Raw genomic sequence first — 19,157 nt, 5'->3', positions numbered from 1 at the left:
TGGTTTTTGTCCCGCATTGGGATTCCACCTCTTGGTGTTCATGAGTGTTGCTTCTGTGTGATGGTTTATTCTGTTATTACTGCAGATGGTTACTTTTTATATGGTTAATAAAGTACCGATGCACTGATTAAAGATCACCATATCATGAATTAATTGAATCATAAGATCATTGGATATACGTTGGTTGCCCTAAAGATAGTTGCGTGTACACGTGAGTTACCTTCATTGAAGTAGCGTATATAAATTTGATTATGAAAAGAAAAAGTTATTGATTTGATAAATACTTATTCTCCTCACCCTTCTTAGTATTATTCCCAACAATTGGTATCAGAGGAGGTCCTTTGGTAGAAGCTTGATCACTTGAAGGAGATCCGTAGAAACAATGGGAAAGAAGCTAAAGAAGAAAGCGCCTCAAAAGAAGAAGACATCTCAAAGGAATGGTGACAGCAAGAGAGACAATTGGCCATTAGGTGGAAGCAAGTATTCACATTCAGAATCACCTTAGATTGAAGATGAACAAGCAAAAGAAGTATCAGGTACAAAATTTTGGTCTTCTGGTGATACTTTTCTCTGTTCATGCAATGTTGAGGATATTGAAAGTGATAGTGAAAGAAACATAGAGTTAGAAGTTAAAAGACTCAAAGATAACATTATAGATCGACAAAATTTATTTAAAAAAAGGGAGAGTGCCTTCAAAGAAGAAGTTACCAGATTAAAAGCTTAGTTGGAGGAAGGAAACAAAGTAAGGAATCAGTACAAGGAAAAGGAAGATCAATGTCAAAAGCTGCAGGATGAAGTGACATCATTAAGAAATGTAATAAATGAAAGGAGCACAACAATCAAGAGACTTAAAGATAGATCCAGTTACTATGAAAGTATTGGAGCTAAGATCATCTCTCTAAAAGAAGATCTTGAAAATGAAGAACTACCTCAAGTAGATGAAGAACAAGAAAATGAGATTCTCAAATTAAGACAACAAGTGGAAGAAGGAAGAAAGGTTGAAGAAATCATGAAGAATCAATATCTAGAAAAGGAAGAGCAATATCATGTTGAGGTAAATATCTTAAAAGGTAAATTAGAAGAAAAGGATAAACTGTTACGATTTCAAGATAGTACTAAGATTTTGGATAATATTCTTAATAATGAAAGGTCTCCTACCATCAAAAATGGTCTTGGTTTTCATGAAACTGTTGAAGATGAATCGAGCTCATAAGATGAGGCAAGGAACTCTAATGCAAATTCTTAAATGATCAACAAGGAGATAAGATGTCAAACCCATCAACAACCAAGGAAAGAAACTCTTCAATGAAAATCATTTACTCCCAACTATGGAAGTGATAGTCAGTTATTTCCTCTGATGAATAATGTTGAATTTTTTATATGTCATAATTTTGGACATGTTGCAGGCAGATGCAGAAGTAGAATGGTTCAAGCAAATAACTGTCACATAGGAAAATCATCAGCTTCCAAGTACTTTAGGGATATTGTTTTTCTTGCAATATGTTTCGTCACAAAGCCATTGAATTCTATAGAGGGAATATGAAACATATAGGATGTTATGCTTGTAAAAAATTTGGGCATATAGCAAAAGAATGTAGGAGCAAATTTCGGCGAACACACCAAAAGGAGAAAAAATCATCACACTCCAAGGTATGGAAGAAGAAGGAAGTACAGTCAGAAAGATGTGGCATAACATAGTATACAGACATAACAGACTCAGAGGGAGCTAAAAGTGTGAAACTTTAGAATTCCATTTCTCATACGCAGTTATCATGAAGACAAGTCATGTATATACAAGAATTAGAAGTTGCACAGTCGCGTATGTTTTGGTTTGAGGAAAATGTAGTGGGACAGACTGAGAAAAAGGGGTCTGATATGGTTCAATCAATTATCAATTATCTGCTTTTGGGAAAGATGGATTAGGTATTGGAATTTGGATTCGAAGTCCACATCATCAGCAAGGTGAGCTCCCTTAGAATGTTAGATTATGCTCATACAAGTTAGATTTTTATTGCACTAACAATGAGGTAGAGTATGAAGCGATGATCACAAGTTTAAATATATTGAAAAGGTTAGGTGAAAGAAAACTTTTGGTGTATGGTGATTCAGAACTTGTGATCAAGCAAGTTAAAGGTGAATATCAAGCTCACCATCCACGAATGGAACAATATAGAAATGGGGTTTTAGATATTGTTAGGATGTTTCCTGAATATACACTTTCAATTGTACCAAGGAGTCAGAATCTTATAGAAGAATCATTAGCTACAACTACAAGCAATTTCAAAATCCCCATTTATTCAAACAAGAAGTTTGAGATTCATGTGAAGCATCCACCCTCTGTTCCTAACAACTTGCGATATTGGCAAGTATTCTGGGATGACAAACAGGTGAATAACTCTTTTTAGAGTGAAGGAGAGTTTGAAAATTGTTCCATGGATGAATTTTATGACAAGGATGATCAAGTAATTGAGGCAACCCAAGTTGATATATTACAGTTGAAGGACAACAATATTCTGAAAGGTATTGTACCTTTGGAAGATGTGTTTAATTAGGATGGTGTAGCAAGGAAACTACATTGGTTCCTACAGAGAAAGATGTTGAAGATGTGAACATCGGAACAACAGACAAACAAAAAATGATCAAGTTGTCCAAAACATTGTTGCCCGAGGTAAAAGAGAAATACATTCATTTATTGTCTGAATTTTCTGATGTTTTCACTTGGGATTATGCAGGCTTAAAGGAGTATGACAAGAAAACAATTCAGCACACCATTCCAATCAAGCCTGATCAAAAGCCCTTCAGACAAAAGCTAAGAAGGATCAACCCGAGGCTGCTGCCATCCATAGAGAAAGAAGTCAACGTACTTTACAAGGCAGGCATCATTGTTCCTATCATATTTTCTGATTAGATATCAAATCTAGTCCCGGCAAGAAAGAAGACCGGAGAGATTAGGCTCTATGTAGACTTCAAAAATTTAAACAAAGTATCTCTGAAAGATAATTATGCGCTTCCCAAAGTGGACCATATCCTTCATAGATTTGTTCGCGCTTCCTGGTTGTCACTCTTGGATGGCTACTCTAGTTACAATCAACTTTTAGTGCATGAAGATCATCAGGACAAGACAACATTCACCACACCTTGGGGCACATTCAGATATTTAAAAATGCCATTTGGTCTAAAAAATGCAGGGGCCACTTTTCAGTGTGCCATGGGCATAGCCTTTTCATATGAAAAATATGTTTTCTTGGTTGTATACTTAGATGATGTAACCGTATTTTTGCATTCTAATGATGAACATTTGCATCATTTAAGAGTATTTTTTCAGAAGTGTAGGAAGTTCAGGATCTCTCTCAATCTGAAGAAAAGTTTGTTTGCTATGGAGGAAGGAAAAATTCTCGGCCACATCATTTCGAAGGATGGCATGCTGATTGACCCTTCACGAGTAGGAGCCATTCAACAAATTGACTTCCCTTGCAGCAAGACAGAAATCCAAGCATTCAATGGTAAGATGAATTTCTTATGAATATTTATTCCTAATTTGGTTGAACATCTTAGAGAAATGACAAATATGTTGAAAAAGGATAATGAGGTGAAGTGGTCCAAAGAAGCCCGCAAGTTCTTTCATGCGGTAAATCTTACATTAGCCATTACCCCTGTTTTAATCAATCTTGATTACACTGATTATTTTATTATATTTTCATTTGCTTCTGAGCATACCATGGTAGCAGTACTAATGCAAAAAAAGGATAAAACCGAGCTGCCAATAGCATTCTTTAGTCGCAACATATGGGATGCAGTGCTTAAGTACAACATCATTGAGAAACAGGCCTTAGCTTTGGTAAAGGTGATCAAAGATTTTAGAGTTTACATTTTACATTCACATACTCTTGTTTATGTGCCTAATGCAACGTAAAATAAGTTCTTATGCAAAATGACCCGGAAGGTAGAAGTGGTAGATGGATAGCAACATTATTAGAATAAAATCTTGAGATCAAGCCTACCAAGTTGATCAAGGGTCAAGGCTTAGCCAAACTCATGGCCAAATCAAACCTTCACACTCTAGATATCAACCTTATAGCAGCATTGTCCGACGATCAAGAAGAAGTGGATCTCATTCAGGTATCTAAAATCCTTCTATCATCCCCTCAATATTCTAATATTATTTATGTGCTTCAACATATAAATCCCCCTTTATGCATGTTTAAGGCTAAGAGCAGGTCATTGAAGTTGAAGGCTTCCAAATATTGTATCATGGACAACGCACTTTATTGGAAAGATCTTGGAGGTGTGTTGTTGAACTATTTGATCGAAGATGAGTCGAAAGAGGTAATAAATGAATTCCACAAAGGATATTGTGGGGCCACTTGTACTGGAATACCATGGCCAACAAACTACTAAGAGCAGGTTACTGTTGGCCTAAACGTTTTGTAGATATATATAACACAATGATGAGTTGTCACAAGTGTCAAGTTTCCAAGGTAAAATAAAGCTTCTTCATTTTCCTCTACTACCTATATCAGTTAATGCACCTTTTCAACGGTGGGGCCTAGATTTCATAGGTGAGATCAATCCATCATCCTCCGCACAACACAAGTGGATATTGACAGCTATAAACTACATTAATAAGTGGATCGAAGTGATCCCAACCAGGAAAGCAATGGATTCAGGTACCATTCAATTTTTAGAAAGTAATATCTTGTCCTATTTTGGTTGTCCTAATAAGATTATCATAGACAATGCAGAAACATTCAAGTCCAAAAAGATGATTGAGTTTTGTGACAAATACAACATTAAGTTAGGAAATTCTACAACATACTATCCACAAGGAAATGGTCTAGCGGAGTCCTCCAATAAATACTTAATTAACATCATCAAGAAACTATTGGAGGCCAACAAAAATAATTGACACAAAAATCTTATCAATGCATTGTGGGCAGATCGGGTGAGTAGTAAGAAATCTCTTGGGCTTTCTCCTTTTCAAATTGTGTATGGAGTAGATACTATTTTTCCTTCATCATTAGCAGTACCGTTCATGAAATTGTTACAAGAAGTAGGAAGTGAAGAGAATGATGTTCAATGTCGAATCAATCAAATGATTCACTTAGAGCAGACATGGGATGAGGTATTTTAGAACACCTCTAAGCTTCATGAGAGGATAAAGAGAATTTATGACTGTTGGGCCTAGGAACTATCCTTAAAATACATCCACTTTCACTCCATTCACACATTTTCTCACCTCTATTCCACCACCATGTCACCACATCAGCTTCACTTTCATCATTATATGGGTTACCTTTGTGTTTCTCAAAACATTATTAATTATTAGTATTTTTAAGAGAATTTATGGTTAAAATTTAGAGAATAATCTCCATATACTTATACCTAACAATTAGAATGAATTTGTTGACATGTGTAGGTACAAAGGAAGCTTCCAAGGCATCTTTATGTGGAACTCTATGTTCAAATTCGAATTTGAGGAGATCATGGACCTCATAGAGAAGATCCTGGACCTCATGGAGGAGATCATGGAGGATAGGGTTATGTGTCACCATTGGTTGAAAAATATGTGGGTCAAAGGAGCAAATAGTGAATTTACATTTATGAGTTTGTTATCATATCTTTTGTATAAATAGGTGTGTTATCTCCTTCACTTGTAATCTTAAGGTTTAGAATTTAGAAACTTAGTTCTTCATTTGTAATTTTATATTTTAGAATCATTGTGATGTAGAGTTTAGGACCTCTTGGAATCTAGAACTTGGAGCTTGTAATTGCAATTTGAAATTGACAATGAATAAAGTGGATTGGATTTTCTTCTATATTTGACTTCTTTCAAAGCATGCTTGTGGAGCTATGGAGGGCCCCCATTGCCTCACTTGCATACTTGTTTTGGTATAGTAAGAATTATTTCATTTATGTTTTTAATTTCATTAGTTTAAATATCTTGATGCTGGAAATATAAATGAATAGTCCCTTGTAAGGGAGATTTAATATTTCTTGTAATCAATTTGAATTATGTTTAAATTCCTTCATTTCTTAGTTAATTGATTAAGACGTTAGAAATATTAATGGATAGTCTCCTATAAGGGAGCTTTAATATTTCTTACATATGTCATAATGTCTTTTAATTTTTAGATTTCATTTTGTTAAATGACTAAATAGGTGTTGGAGATCCAAATGAAAAACCTCATGTAAGGGAGCTTTGCCATTTCTTCACCTAGCTGAGTTTAGTTTGTCTCTAAGTCCATATATATTGGATGATCCTCGAAGTTTACTTACTCGGATTGATAGTAAATAAAACTCTAATTTTCATCCGCATTTTAGACCAAATATTTTGGTGCCGTTGCTGGGGAGGATGATTTAGTTATAGACTTAGGAAGTTATTTTTATTGCAATTTATTTTTATGGACTAACTTGTGAAACTTGGTGACAACAAGATCTTCATAATGGAGTTCAAAGTTTGAGCATTTTCTTTTTTCGTACTTAGTTAGATTCAAATTCAGTCTTTCGAAACCCCCCATTTCTTACTAATCCATCTATGGATAAGAAAATTAAAGATGTTGAATAGGTACGTCTTGGAGAGAAAGGATAATATCAAAGACTAGTTTCAAAAGAACCTTGCACCAAATCCAAGGATCAAACATGTTACTCACATCCTTGCAAACAATCAGGTAAAAATTTTAAATTTAGATGTGAGCATTTCTGAATTTTTAGTCTGTAGATGGCTTCACTGGAAGCATTCTTTTACCTAGGAAATTAAAAAAAAAATCTTTCGAGTTAAATAGAATATATTAAAAGAATAAAATGAGGTTTCGTAGAGTTTTTTTAGTCTTGTTTTCAAAAAAAAAAAATAGTAAAAAAAAACATCATCATTTCTCATGAATAAATTTACACTTCATCCACGCTAACCTACAAAAATAATAAAAAAAATAAATCAATAGGTTAGTATGCTCTCTTCCTGCGCTTCTAGCGATCACGAAGATCAGAAAATCTATTGATTTACTTCCAAAATTAAATAAAAATCTCTTGCTAGGAACTTGCACAAATCATTAAAACTACAACATTATAAGGAATCGAAATCATTTTTTTTTTTTTTTTTAATTCATTTATTTTCGATTTCAAATTTAAAAATTAAATCTGTAGTTTAGAGATTTGATAACTGTGTTAAAACTTCTCTGCATAAAACTTTTTAGCATATGATTTCTTTCTCTGCATATGTGCTGGGATCATTTCTTCAAACAAGCCAAATCTGCATATCAACAATTCAATGTCAGCCTGGTATCAGAGCTTTAAAGAAATTTGTTATATTTTTAAAAGAAGAAATTTGTGATAAAAATCATCCACAGTACAACAGAACAACGACGAGAGATGCAACACTGATAAGGTAGCTACTTGTGTTACAAAAGACTGTAGACCATCTTCTTGACCACCCCTACGCTGAGGATTTTCTGAGCATGCATAAAACAATGAATAAAACAAAACATATAAAAAAAAAACAAATGAAAACCAAACAAAATATATATATATATATGAAAATAACCATCCTGCCCTTATAATCGAAGTCCGTAGAGAGTCTCCCAGTATGAGTTGTATAACGCATTGATATGTTTTCACATATAATATATGTGCATCAAGACGTCCTTGCCTACAGATCGAGAGCCAGATGCACCTTGGTAAGGTCCAACCACTGCTCATTGAGTTGATTGAATTTACCAAGCTTATGAACATGAACCAGTGAATGCGTAGCAGACCTAGTTTATCTAGTTGGAAAAGTACTGCTCGGAGCTTACCAAAGCACTGGAGAATATCAGAGGGCGCCTTCAACTCTGCTTCATAATTGGTAGTGGTGAAATAATGATAAAGACAAGAGTGGTTGCATTGGAGAAAAGTGGCAAGATGACAACGAATTAACTAAAACTAAAGATTACGGTGATGATTTGTTTTTAAAAAAAAATCTCAGCTAAAAACAAAACTGTCGTGTATTGCAATCTGGTTGTTTGTGGTTGTTTAAACTACCTGCAATTCTTCACACATCTGCTAAGTTTATTTGGGAGCAAAATCCTCAAAATCCATCTGACTATGTGCAAAGTCGGGCTCATTAAAATTCACAATTCAAAATTTAAGGAAGATATTTTATTTTGAAATATTAACTCGATACTGCGGATCTATTCCTTATCTACTCAAGCATGGGATTCCTCCTGTGGTGATGATAGCAATTCATAATCGTGGAGCCAAGATAAGTGGCATGGTGGGCTTCACGAGCTGCTGCATCTCCTCTCAGGATGAGAAGTATCTGCATCGAATCTCAGACGCCTTTCAGATCTCCTTTATCTTACTCCGGGGATTTCTCTTCTATTTTCAAAGACTTGAAATATACTAATTCACGTGACAGGGATCAAATTTGATGGCCCTCTGGCTGTTATCGAAATAACTGACCATGTGTCCTTCGAAGGGTTGCATGTTACTGATCGAAAAAACAAGGGAACTACTAAAAATGCGCAGCATATCATACAACAAAGATTAGCCAATCCCTGCAAAAGCCACAACAGAAATAGCTGCCAACCCATTCTGGTTTCATCAAGCCCTGTGCTTATGAATCCCTGTGTTGGGAATGAATATTATAATGACACCGGTTCCTACACATTTTCACCTACAGGTGCTGCAAATTTGTCATGATCGTTGCCTCCCATAGGTGCAAAAGAAGGAATAGTAAACTAGACCATGGCCTCCATGATTCTGAGGGATCAAGTACCACCATTGCCAGCGTTCATGTGGCAGTACACTCAGGAGGACTACGAACAAGCCATAACTTCCTGGTATTTGTTTGTGTTTTCCATTTAACAAAGCTTTTCCACTAAGTTGATACAGAGTACTCATTGTATACAAGACTGAAATTACAGATCCGTGCCTCGTCTTGCATCCAGTGCATAACAAGTTTAGGGTCCCCGAATGCTTGAAAAATTTGGATATTCTTTGCAATGGCTAATTTCATAAAAGCATACTGAGCAGTAAGTTCTACCAAGTTGTTGGAACTGCATCAATTCAAAATAAGCTAATAGAAGGACTCAATCCTTCGTGAGGCCAGATTTTGGCAAACCACTCGCCCCTTTCGATGAACTGAATATTTGATTTTGTTACAACATTGCCAGAAGATGCAACAGTTTTGACACGTCGTTTTGAAACATGTTTAATGATAAAAAAAAATATGGAAAAATGAAGACATGGGTTTTTCCAGATCATGATGAGTTACATAACCTAGAAATTGTTTTCTTGGATTCCTAACGTTTTGAGAGAAAATCACAGTTCTTTGGGACCCTGTTTTGGGGACTGCATGAAGAAAAAAATGGTTTTTAAAATTAATGCATAGACAATTACTGGTTTTGCTGGCAGTAAAGTAGATTTCTATGGCCACCAAATCCCTTGCTATCAGTCTAAATGGATTCGAGATATGGGAAGAGAAACTACATGCCAAGTTACAAAGATATGGGAAGAGAAATCACCGAAACTTCAGGATAGGCCCGTTGTATTTGGCGTTGGATAGAGAATATGATTTCATTTAAAATGGCAGTCTAATTTGATTGAATTATGTATATTCCTCATGTTGTAAGCCAAGACTTCTGTAAGCCAAGCTCTATTCCATTGATTCGAGGGATTGTAGACATTACAGTAAGGAATTTCCTAGCACGACACAGGTGGCAGCAAATGTTACCTGCTTCAACTTCATTTTTTTCCACTTTGCTATCAACTTCATTCTGCCTTGGGGAATCAACATAGATTGTCTATCTACTCCAGTGAAATGTTCTATGATCACGATAATGATCCAGGTGTGTTAAGTGGAAATATCGGCATGCACATGGACGTTTTAATTTCTTGGTCTCGACAATTAATCAAATGCATTTAGATGGTCTTATAGAGGATAATAATACATCGTTCACGAAAAGGGATCAGGATGTGGAAACCTTTAAAGGAAGCATAACACTGAATAATTTGTCATGCATTAACACAATCAACATAAGTAACTACTCCCCTTGGTTCAAATTCAAATAGTACAGCTGGGAAGAGCTGGAACAAACTTGTTAATGCTAAGGTCTGAAATATGCTTTCTTTTGGTCATATTGTTGTAAACAATTAAAATTTTGAATTATTATCCAAATAAACAAGGAATGGCAAGAGATACAGAACAAAATTCAATTGGAAGAAAATTAGAAGGATTGATTTATAGAACATTTAGAAAATTATAGATGGCATTAAAAGCTATGTTTGTATTCTTGTTGTATGCTTTTATGTAACGTACTAATTTCCATGACACAACAAAACTCTAATGCCAAGCTTTTTGCTATGCACATTCCATGAACCATCTGACACAAGTAATTTGCTTTCAGGGGTATTTATAAAAAATGGACTGTTATCAACATCAGGAATTGGACTAAAATTATGCTTTTGATTATCCATAATCTGTTTCATTTGGCATTAATTTTTGCATAGGAATCATCAAGGAATTGGCCATTCCTTGTTGAACACACTAATGTTTTTTTTATGCCCAGTTTTTTTAGCAAGTTTTGGATGATCAACTAAACATTAAGGGGATTAAATTGTGACGACAATTGGTCTTCAAACAACTAATTTCATGAGAAATCCTAAAGAACAAGTCCATGAACATAAACGAAATTTCCATAAAATTACAAGTTCTTGAACTTCCAGTAATAGTTTAATGGTTTCAAATGTTGCATGACAGATAAGAAAATTCGAAGACTTGCGGATTGTTCGAAAAGGTACAAGGATGGTGAAATACCTATCCACACTTGAATTCGACGTGAAGATTTGCTATATTTGAAAGTTTGCATGCCATAAATCATTTTTTTTCCCAGCAAGAGTCATTATCCAATCCTATATAGCACTTCATTGCATTCCACATACACTTCATTACGTTTCCTTCAATCCTAACCCACCAATAAAACCAATGAAGCTCATCTACAAACTTTTTGGCCTACTTTGCAGATCCATTGTCAGTTTCCTTTTACCTACACTTGAAAATAAAACCTTGCTTCCATACACCATTGAGTCCATAGTCCTTGAGTCTAAATATTTTTCTAAAAACACCTTGAAGCTTGCATGCCTTAAGGGCAAGATATCATGCCGATAAACAAGGGAATACATCAATGTCCCTTGTTCGTCAAATCTTCTGAGTATTCAACAACAAAAAATTCAATCATACTTAGAAAGATGTGTTTGGGGCATCTTGACTCTCATCCACATCAAATATGGGAGCTCTCGTGTTGACTAGTGCCATCCGTCAATGGCCACTAAGTGAACAATTTCTTGTTATGTTCGACACCGAAACATTTAATCACATGAAAAGAATTGTGCCAACAAGAGTTGAAGACTTGAAGACCAATCATTTTGTAGCAGAGGAAGTAGATTTACTTTCATTACTATTGAGTTTTTTATATAAATGACTTGAGTACAAGTCAATCAATAAGGCTGGGGGGGAAGTGTAAATTCTAAATTTTGTATACCTTCAAAGCGTTATACATTTTCAACCACATTCAGTAGCAGATTCTGAACATTCAGCAAAAGATCTAGCAGTAGATGCAACAATAATAAAAGATTCACTTTTTCGACTTCATCCACCATTTTTACAGCCAAGTAAAGAAGACTATGATTAGAATTTTGTAGCCACACATGCACAGTTCTCATCCATTTTTTAAAGGGTAAGTCGAGGTATGATATTTTCTGACTTTTAACCATTTAATTCCCTCAAAGCTATAATGATAATTTTTGGAGAAAACTTCCTTTCCTTATTTCATAAAATTTCCAAAACCATCAGTTTGGGGGAGGGATACATTTACATTCATACTTTGTCACCTTCATATTTTTCCATATTCATATATCAAATTCTAAAACCCACATACTTCCAAAATATATTTACTTTACATCATCATGAGAATAAAAATGGTTTTGTAAAAATTATTTAAAAGATAATTGAATGCCAACACAATCATGGTTGTTACACAAGAACCAACCATGATGCATTCCAACGAAATATTTTGCAATAAAAATCACATGATCATTATGCAAAGATCATACATTGAATTTGAATGAAACAAACAAAATATGGTTGAAATACAAGAACCAACCACGTTACAATTCAACAAACACACTTTGCAAAAGTTAAGTAAATGATATCATGCAAAGTCTAAGTCAAAGCTCAAGTATCAAAAGTAATGTAATAGATTGCATGAGGACATGCAATACCTTCAGTTTGGGGGTATGTTGGTCCTATGAATTATCCTTAAAATACATCCACTTTCACTCCACTCACACATTTTCTCACCTCTATTCCACCACCATGTCACCACATTAGCTTCACTTTCATCATTATATGGGTTACCTTTGTGTTTTCCAAAACATTATTAATTCTTAGTATTTTTAAGAGAATGTATGGTTAAACTTTCACAAATAATATCCATATACTTATACCTAACAATTAGAATGAGTTTGTTGACATGTGTAGGTACAAAGGAAGCTTCAAAGGCATCTTTATGTGGCACTCTATGTTCAAATTCGAATTTGAGAAAATCATGGACCTCATGGAGAAGATCATGGACCTCATGGAGGAGATCATGGAGCATAGGGTTATGTGTCACCACTGGTTGAGAAATATGTGGGTCAAAGGAGGGAATAGTGGATTTATATTTATGAGTTTTTTTATCATAGATTTTGTATAAATAGGATTGTTATCTCCTCCATTTGTAATCTTAATTTTTAGAATTTAGAAACTTAGTTCTTCATTTGTAATTTTAGATTTTAGAATCATTTTGATGTAGATTTTAGGACGTCTTGGAATGTAGAACTTGGAGCTTGTAATTGCAATTTGCAATTGACGATAAATAAAGTGGATTGGATTTTCTTCTATATTTGACTTCTTTCTAAGCGTGCTTGTGGAGCTATGGAGGGCCCCCATTGCCTCACTTGCAAACTTGTTTTGGTATAGTAAGATTTCTTTCATTTATGTTTTTAATTTCATTAGTTTAAATATCTTGATACTGGAAATATAAATGAATAGTCTCTTTAAGAGAGCTTTAATATTTCCTATAATCAATTTGAATTATGTTTAAATTCCTTCATTTCTTAGTTGATTAAGATGTTAGAAATATTAATGGACAGTCTCCTAATATTTCTTACACTTGTCACAATGTCTTTTAATTTTTCGATTTCATTTTGTTAAATGACTAAATAGGTGTTGGAGATCCCAATGAAAAATCTCATGTAAGGGAGCTTTGGCATTTCTTCACCTAGCTTAGTTTAGTTTGTCTCTAAGTCCATATATATTGGATGATCCTCAAAGTTTACTTACCTAGATTGATAGTAAATAAAACTCTAATTTGCATCTTCATTCTAGACCAAACAATGACCAGAGAACAAAGGAAGATGACTTCAAAATTGGAGATGTGGTACTTCGTTGGGATTCTAGAAATGAAGACAAGGGTAAGCATGGTAAATTTGAAAACCTATGGAAAGGCCCTTATCCGATTTCATCTTTTTGAGGACAAAATTATTTCTTGTTGGATGAGATGAATGGAGAACCATGCTTAGGAGGACCAGTCAATGGTAGGCTCCTTAAGCAATATCTTTTCTTAATTGTCCTAGTTTCATTGTACATACAGTTTAATTTTCTGCAAGTGTGAAGTATAGAATCACTGGAGTTCGGAGCCTGAAGTGAAGGCCATGGAGCTTCACTGATTTTCTGCCATTTTCAGTATTCAGTCGTCAGCTAAAAAAGTCAGTTTTGAGTTAGTTTGAGTTTTTTGAATTGTCAGCATTTACTCATGCATTTAAGTTTCTGACTGTATTGGCCCATATTGTTAGGTACTTGGTCTATGATGTTCTTGACACCTCCAAGGAGCTGCCATCCCCAAATAAGGTCGACGTTAGAGTTAGTATTTGCATACTGCCATCAGGGATCAAAACTCCTCTTTTATATCATATTAGTGTCCTATGTTGAAATTTTTATCATTCCAACTAGGTCCTCATGCAAAAATTTAGTCACTGATGGTAGCCTAGGTTAAAACACCATTCAATATCAAAAATTGATATTTGCTAGCCCACCTTCATGTGTCTTGCTGAGCATACATTGATGATAAAGGCTCATTTCATCGTGTTTTGTGTCATTCAATTCCACTTGGAGTCTGGTCATTCAAGGTCCCATTAGGTCACTAGGCTTCATTTTCCAAGGTCCAATAAAACACTATTTCACTGCATAAGGCCAGCAAAGTATGAGAGTAAACAAAATAATATTCCTTTTTCAGATAAATAAGGATTTACAAGCATGTAACCATGGTTTCTAAAGTTATAATTTTGATTTTAAGTAAGAATTTCATTCTAGTTTGAAATTTTATTCCAAAAACATAGATGTAATCCTTCATATATATATTTATGTAATTTTATGTCATGATATGTAATAAGTGACATTTCTCAAGTTGTCAACTCAGTTCCAAAATTCCAAAGAACCAAAAGTCAAAGGTCAAAGTATGCCAATATATATCAAATGATCAATTTCTATAAGAAAAGGTCAAATGTAAAGATATAGTTTCCAAGAGTAAATTGAATGAAAAAAGGAAGAAAGTGGATCCCAAGGCCCAAAACATCAATTTCATGAAGTATAAAAGCCACCAAGACATCAAAAGAAAATCCATTTTCACTCTCAAAGGTTTAGCTCACACTCCCTTAGCTCAAAAAGTCGGTTTTGCAGGTTCAGAAGAGAAACGTTCCTTGGTTTTGTGCTTAGGAAGAAGGTGTTACGATTAGAAGCTAGGAGCTGCGCTTAGAGATTTGGGCACTGCGTTTTTTAACACTAGCACTATGCTTATGGTTTAGGCATTGCACTGAGCTTTTGCCCAATAAGCCTCCAAAGCACCAAAAACAACCCCAAATCCTCTCAAAGCTCAACAAGATTGGGTTTTCCTCCTCTACCAAGTAAGTAACCCTATTTTCCACTCATTTTCTCTTCCAAACAACACTTATTCTTAGTGTTTGGTTCCTAAGAAAAATTGCTCCCTAGGCAAGGGAAAAAACCCTAAATTCATTCCTATCTTAAAAATTGTTTCCCACAGACCCTACAACACCTTCCTACATCATTGTTGAAACCATCCCTACCCTTACACTATCTTTCCTTAGTCCCTAAAATATTTTCCTATAAAACCCTAAGACCTAGGTTTCTAAAAATCCCTAGGCAGCCTCTACCATAAACCTGTAAATTAATTTTTATTTCGAACTCCCTTCACATTTTCACCCCCCATCACCTCCCACAATTCCATAACCCACCACCTCATCTGCCCAAATTTTTGTAGTCCTATCCCAATTCCCATTCTCACCTACCTTATCACTAGGGTCTCTTGAACAAATAATATGGAGGAAGACATAGATTATATGGAAGAAGAGGACACACAAGAAGAAGAAGATAGAGAATAGAGGAGGCCACTCAAAGGAGGCAGAATCCTAAGGCTAGAGCCCACTAGCATAAATGAACTTATGGCTTCACCAATGGCAGCCTCATGTTTTCAGTATGTGGGTTGCCTTGACTTTTGCAAATTGATTGAAAGAGTTCATCATCACCTAGTTTTGACTAGACTCCTTACATTAGACCTTAAAGACAATCAAGTAACCCTAGCAAGTGTGACCATCACTTTGTCTACTTCTATCATTGTTGTTGCCACATGGATTCCAAACATGGGTGAGAGGTGGTTTAAATCAAATGATTTGGAGGATCATTATTATGAACCATTTATCAAACCAGTGTACATGAATGAAAGGAGGAGGGTGTTCCCTTTAACCTACCTTCTTAATAGGTATGCCCCCATGATGGAGTACTTCTCTTATGAAGGTAGGTTCTCTAGGCTCTATACCTACCATATTAGACTGCTTATGCACTTCACAAGGGTCAAATTCCTGAATATCCAATACTATCTGTTCAAAAGCATAGATAAAATGGCCTCCATTATGCAAAAATGAGGTTATGACTAGTAAATGAACAACCTTTTCCATCACTCATTGATCAAGATCATTGTCCTTCATCACCTTGATCAGTTGCATATTTCATGGGACAATTTCATTGGCAATGACATTTTCACTACTCCACCATATCCACATGCTGAAAGTATGCCTTCTTCATATCATCCCACTGATCATCATGTTGAATCCATACCCCCTTCATCTCAGCCCACTACTATTCCTCCATCTGATCAGCCACCCTTATTATCACCGCCATCATCACCATTTCATGATCATACAGGGTCACCTAGAAGAGTTGAGGTCATTAGACCTAAGAGGATAGATGTGAGCACATTAGTACATAATTATCAGAGAGGCCATAGGGAATTTTTTTCCCCACATATTGTGGGAGGGGGCTTTCCTTATTCATCAGCAAAGCAGGTACAAAAGGACAAGGAGAAGATCACAGAGGCAAAGATCTAGCAAGAGGGACGCTAAAAAGGCTAAGGCTTTACTTGATGAAGCATATGGAGAATATGGTGAACAGATGGAGGAACAGGTGCCAAGAAGAAGGCCAAGGACTAGAGGCCTAAAAGGAGCATTGGAGCTAGAAAAACAAAAAGAGGCTAAACTAGTTAATCAGCTCACCCTAAATGAAGATTTTTCCAAAATGATCAATGAGAAATGGTAGAATTGTCTCGAGAGGGTAAATAGCGATCTTGAAAAGCTCCTAGACAAGCCCAAAAGGGATAATGAAATTCAAAAGAAGATGTCAAAACACTATGCCTACAAAAAGAGGATTTCCAGGGCAAAACTCAAAGCTGCAAAGGAGAAAATTGAAACCCTAACCAAGAAAAGGGAAGAAGATAAACTTGACATCCTTGCTGAGGCATCACTCATGGCTTGACACACATCATCAACATTCCTCAGGCCAAAGTTTGGAAAATTTTGAGCAATTTTGTGAAATTTTGATGTTTTGTGCATTTTTGGCAATTTGTGCACCATTCACACTGCTAAAAGAGCAGCACCCTAGGCGCTGCGCTTTTCCTAGGGACCTCCAAATGCAAAATGGTCACCACCATTGGATTCATAAGGACAAATACAGTGAGGAAAACCAATTTTCTAAGTTTTTTTGGGCCAACTGGGCAGTCAAAATGTCAAAAACACCCAAAAATCATGATTCTGCCCTCTTTTGGAGGTTGGCGTTGCGGTTTTGACCAGTCTTGGGAGAATAACCTTTTGGAGGGTCAAAACTTGACCATTTTTAAAACTAAGGGTAGATCTGAAAACTAGACAGGACACTCTTTCAAATGATATATCCTCCACTCTATTTGGAAACCAGGCACCCCATAAAACATGGATATGAAGTTGGCACTACGCTTAGGACAGTGGAGCTGCTCTTTTGACACAAATTTTCTGAATTTCTCACTTTTGTAAATTTTCTCAGTTTTGATAGTTTCACCTTGAAAAATCATATTTTGCCCATGTAACTAATGGATGTAAATGTAATAATGATTTTCTTACTATTACCTAGGGTAAATACATTAGGTGAAACCTCTTTTTTTATGTAATGAATCAATTTCCAAAGTGTGAGGGATGAGTCACTTTGACCACCCTACACTCTAGCTATCAGTTTAGTTTTTGGTGGAACTGCTCCTCCTCTCATGGGTTCGACCCATGACGCTGGAAGGAGTTTTTTTTAGGCCTATGTCATGTACTTTTTCAGTCATTCTACAGGTTGGACTCCATTGGATATTGTATTAGTGTTTCAGACTTTGGCATGGAATATTCTGGATGAGTTGCAGCTGTTTTGGTGGGATTCCTGTGGCATGGTATTTTGATATTGTTTCTTCTTCAGTTACATGTGTTTGAATGTTTTGTATCTTCCATGATCGATTTCACTTCCAAATATGTTTTATTTTCAAGGTGTGATAAGTAGAATACATCTCATATGCTTTGTTTTGGGAAAATCATCATAATTTGTTTAATTCCTTCAATTTAAAAAGAATTCATGATATTCATGCTCTTTTTAGCACCTCACTATTCTAAACCATCTCATCACTATACTACCAAGTGTTAAATTAACTTGCCTACCTTGCCCCATCAAATGTGTTATCACAAAATCATGCTCCCGATAGGCTGCTGATCAGGAAGACCTTATGTAACTCTTTCAAACCAATCTTTTAGCTAAGGCTTAGCCTCCTCAGCCTGAGAGGGCTCTCTCAAAGGGTTAATGATTTAGATTAAAGATATGAATAGATGGCTAACTCTATGGTTTGTAATTGTATATGTTTATAGGTTGAAAGATGAAGGCTGGCTACCATTGGGCTATGGAGTCAAAGTATGTTTCAGTACCACAACAAGATCAGCTTAACATGAAGTCAGGGCATTCAACATTTGAATATTCAAAACACAACACACATATGGAACCACAGCTCATAAGTGCACACAGGAAGTCAGAACACAATCAGTGAATTCTGAGTGATTGTACACCTATGCAACTGTAAACAAAACTAAGGAAAGGACAACACACATTCTGAATATAAGAAATCCTTCATGAATCCTGAGTAGTGAAGCCAAAGCATTCTACCTAGCATGGAAGTCAAGGCATTATAGAGTTCGAGTGTAGAAATGACAATACAAAACAGTGAAACATAGTAAGTTTATCTATGAAGTAAGTCAGAGCATCAGTGATGAATTCTGAGTATCATAAGTAAACACCACTGCAATGTAAGTATTGGAAGATGCCATCATAACAAGAACATACAAGAATTCTTCATGAATCTTGAGTTGTCTAAGTAGAAATCTGCATTAGGTTAAAAATATACACAGTCTGCACAAAGAGCAGCAGCTGAGCCAAAAGGTCTCCAACCCCTTTGCTAATTCGACCTCTTGCTCTATATAAAGAATTTACAATTAGGATTCCATCATCCCTCATCAAGAGAATTCAATTTTTCCATCAGTGACACCTATTCTAACCATAAAACAAACCATTAATTAGAACTAGCTGTTAACTAGGAGTGCTAGTGACCTAATACAACTAGGAGTGTAACTCCTTATTATGACTAAAACAACCTTATCTAAACATTTAAAACATTATTTGACACCTAAGACTCCATGAAGTCGAATTTGATGAAGCCCATAACCTTCCAGCTGGCCCTTGATGACTC

The sequence above is a fragment of the Pinus tabuliformis genome, chromosome 6, assembly GCF_031772625.1.
Source record: "Pinus tabuliformis cultivar Carrire ecotype Pingquan chromosome 6, CPIR1, whole genome shotgun sequence".
NCBI lineage: Eukaryota > Viridiplantae > Streptophyta > Pinopsida > Pinales > Pinaceae > Pinus > Pinus tabuliformis.
The sequence above is the reverse complement of the archived record's forward strand: the minus strand, read 5'-3'. Positions refer to the sequence as shown.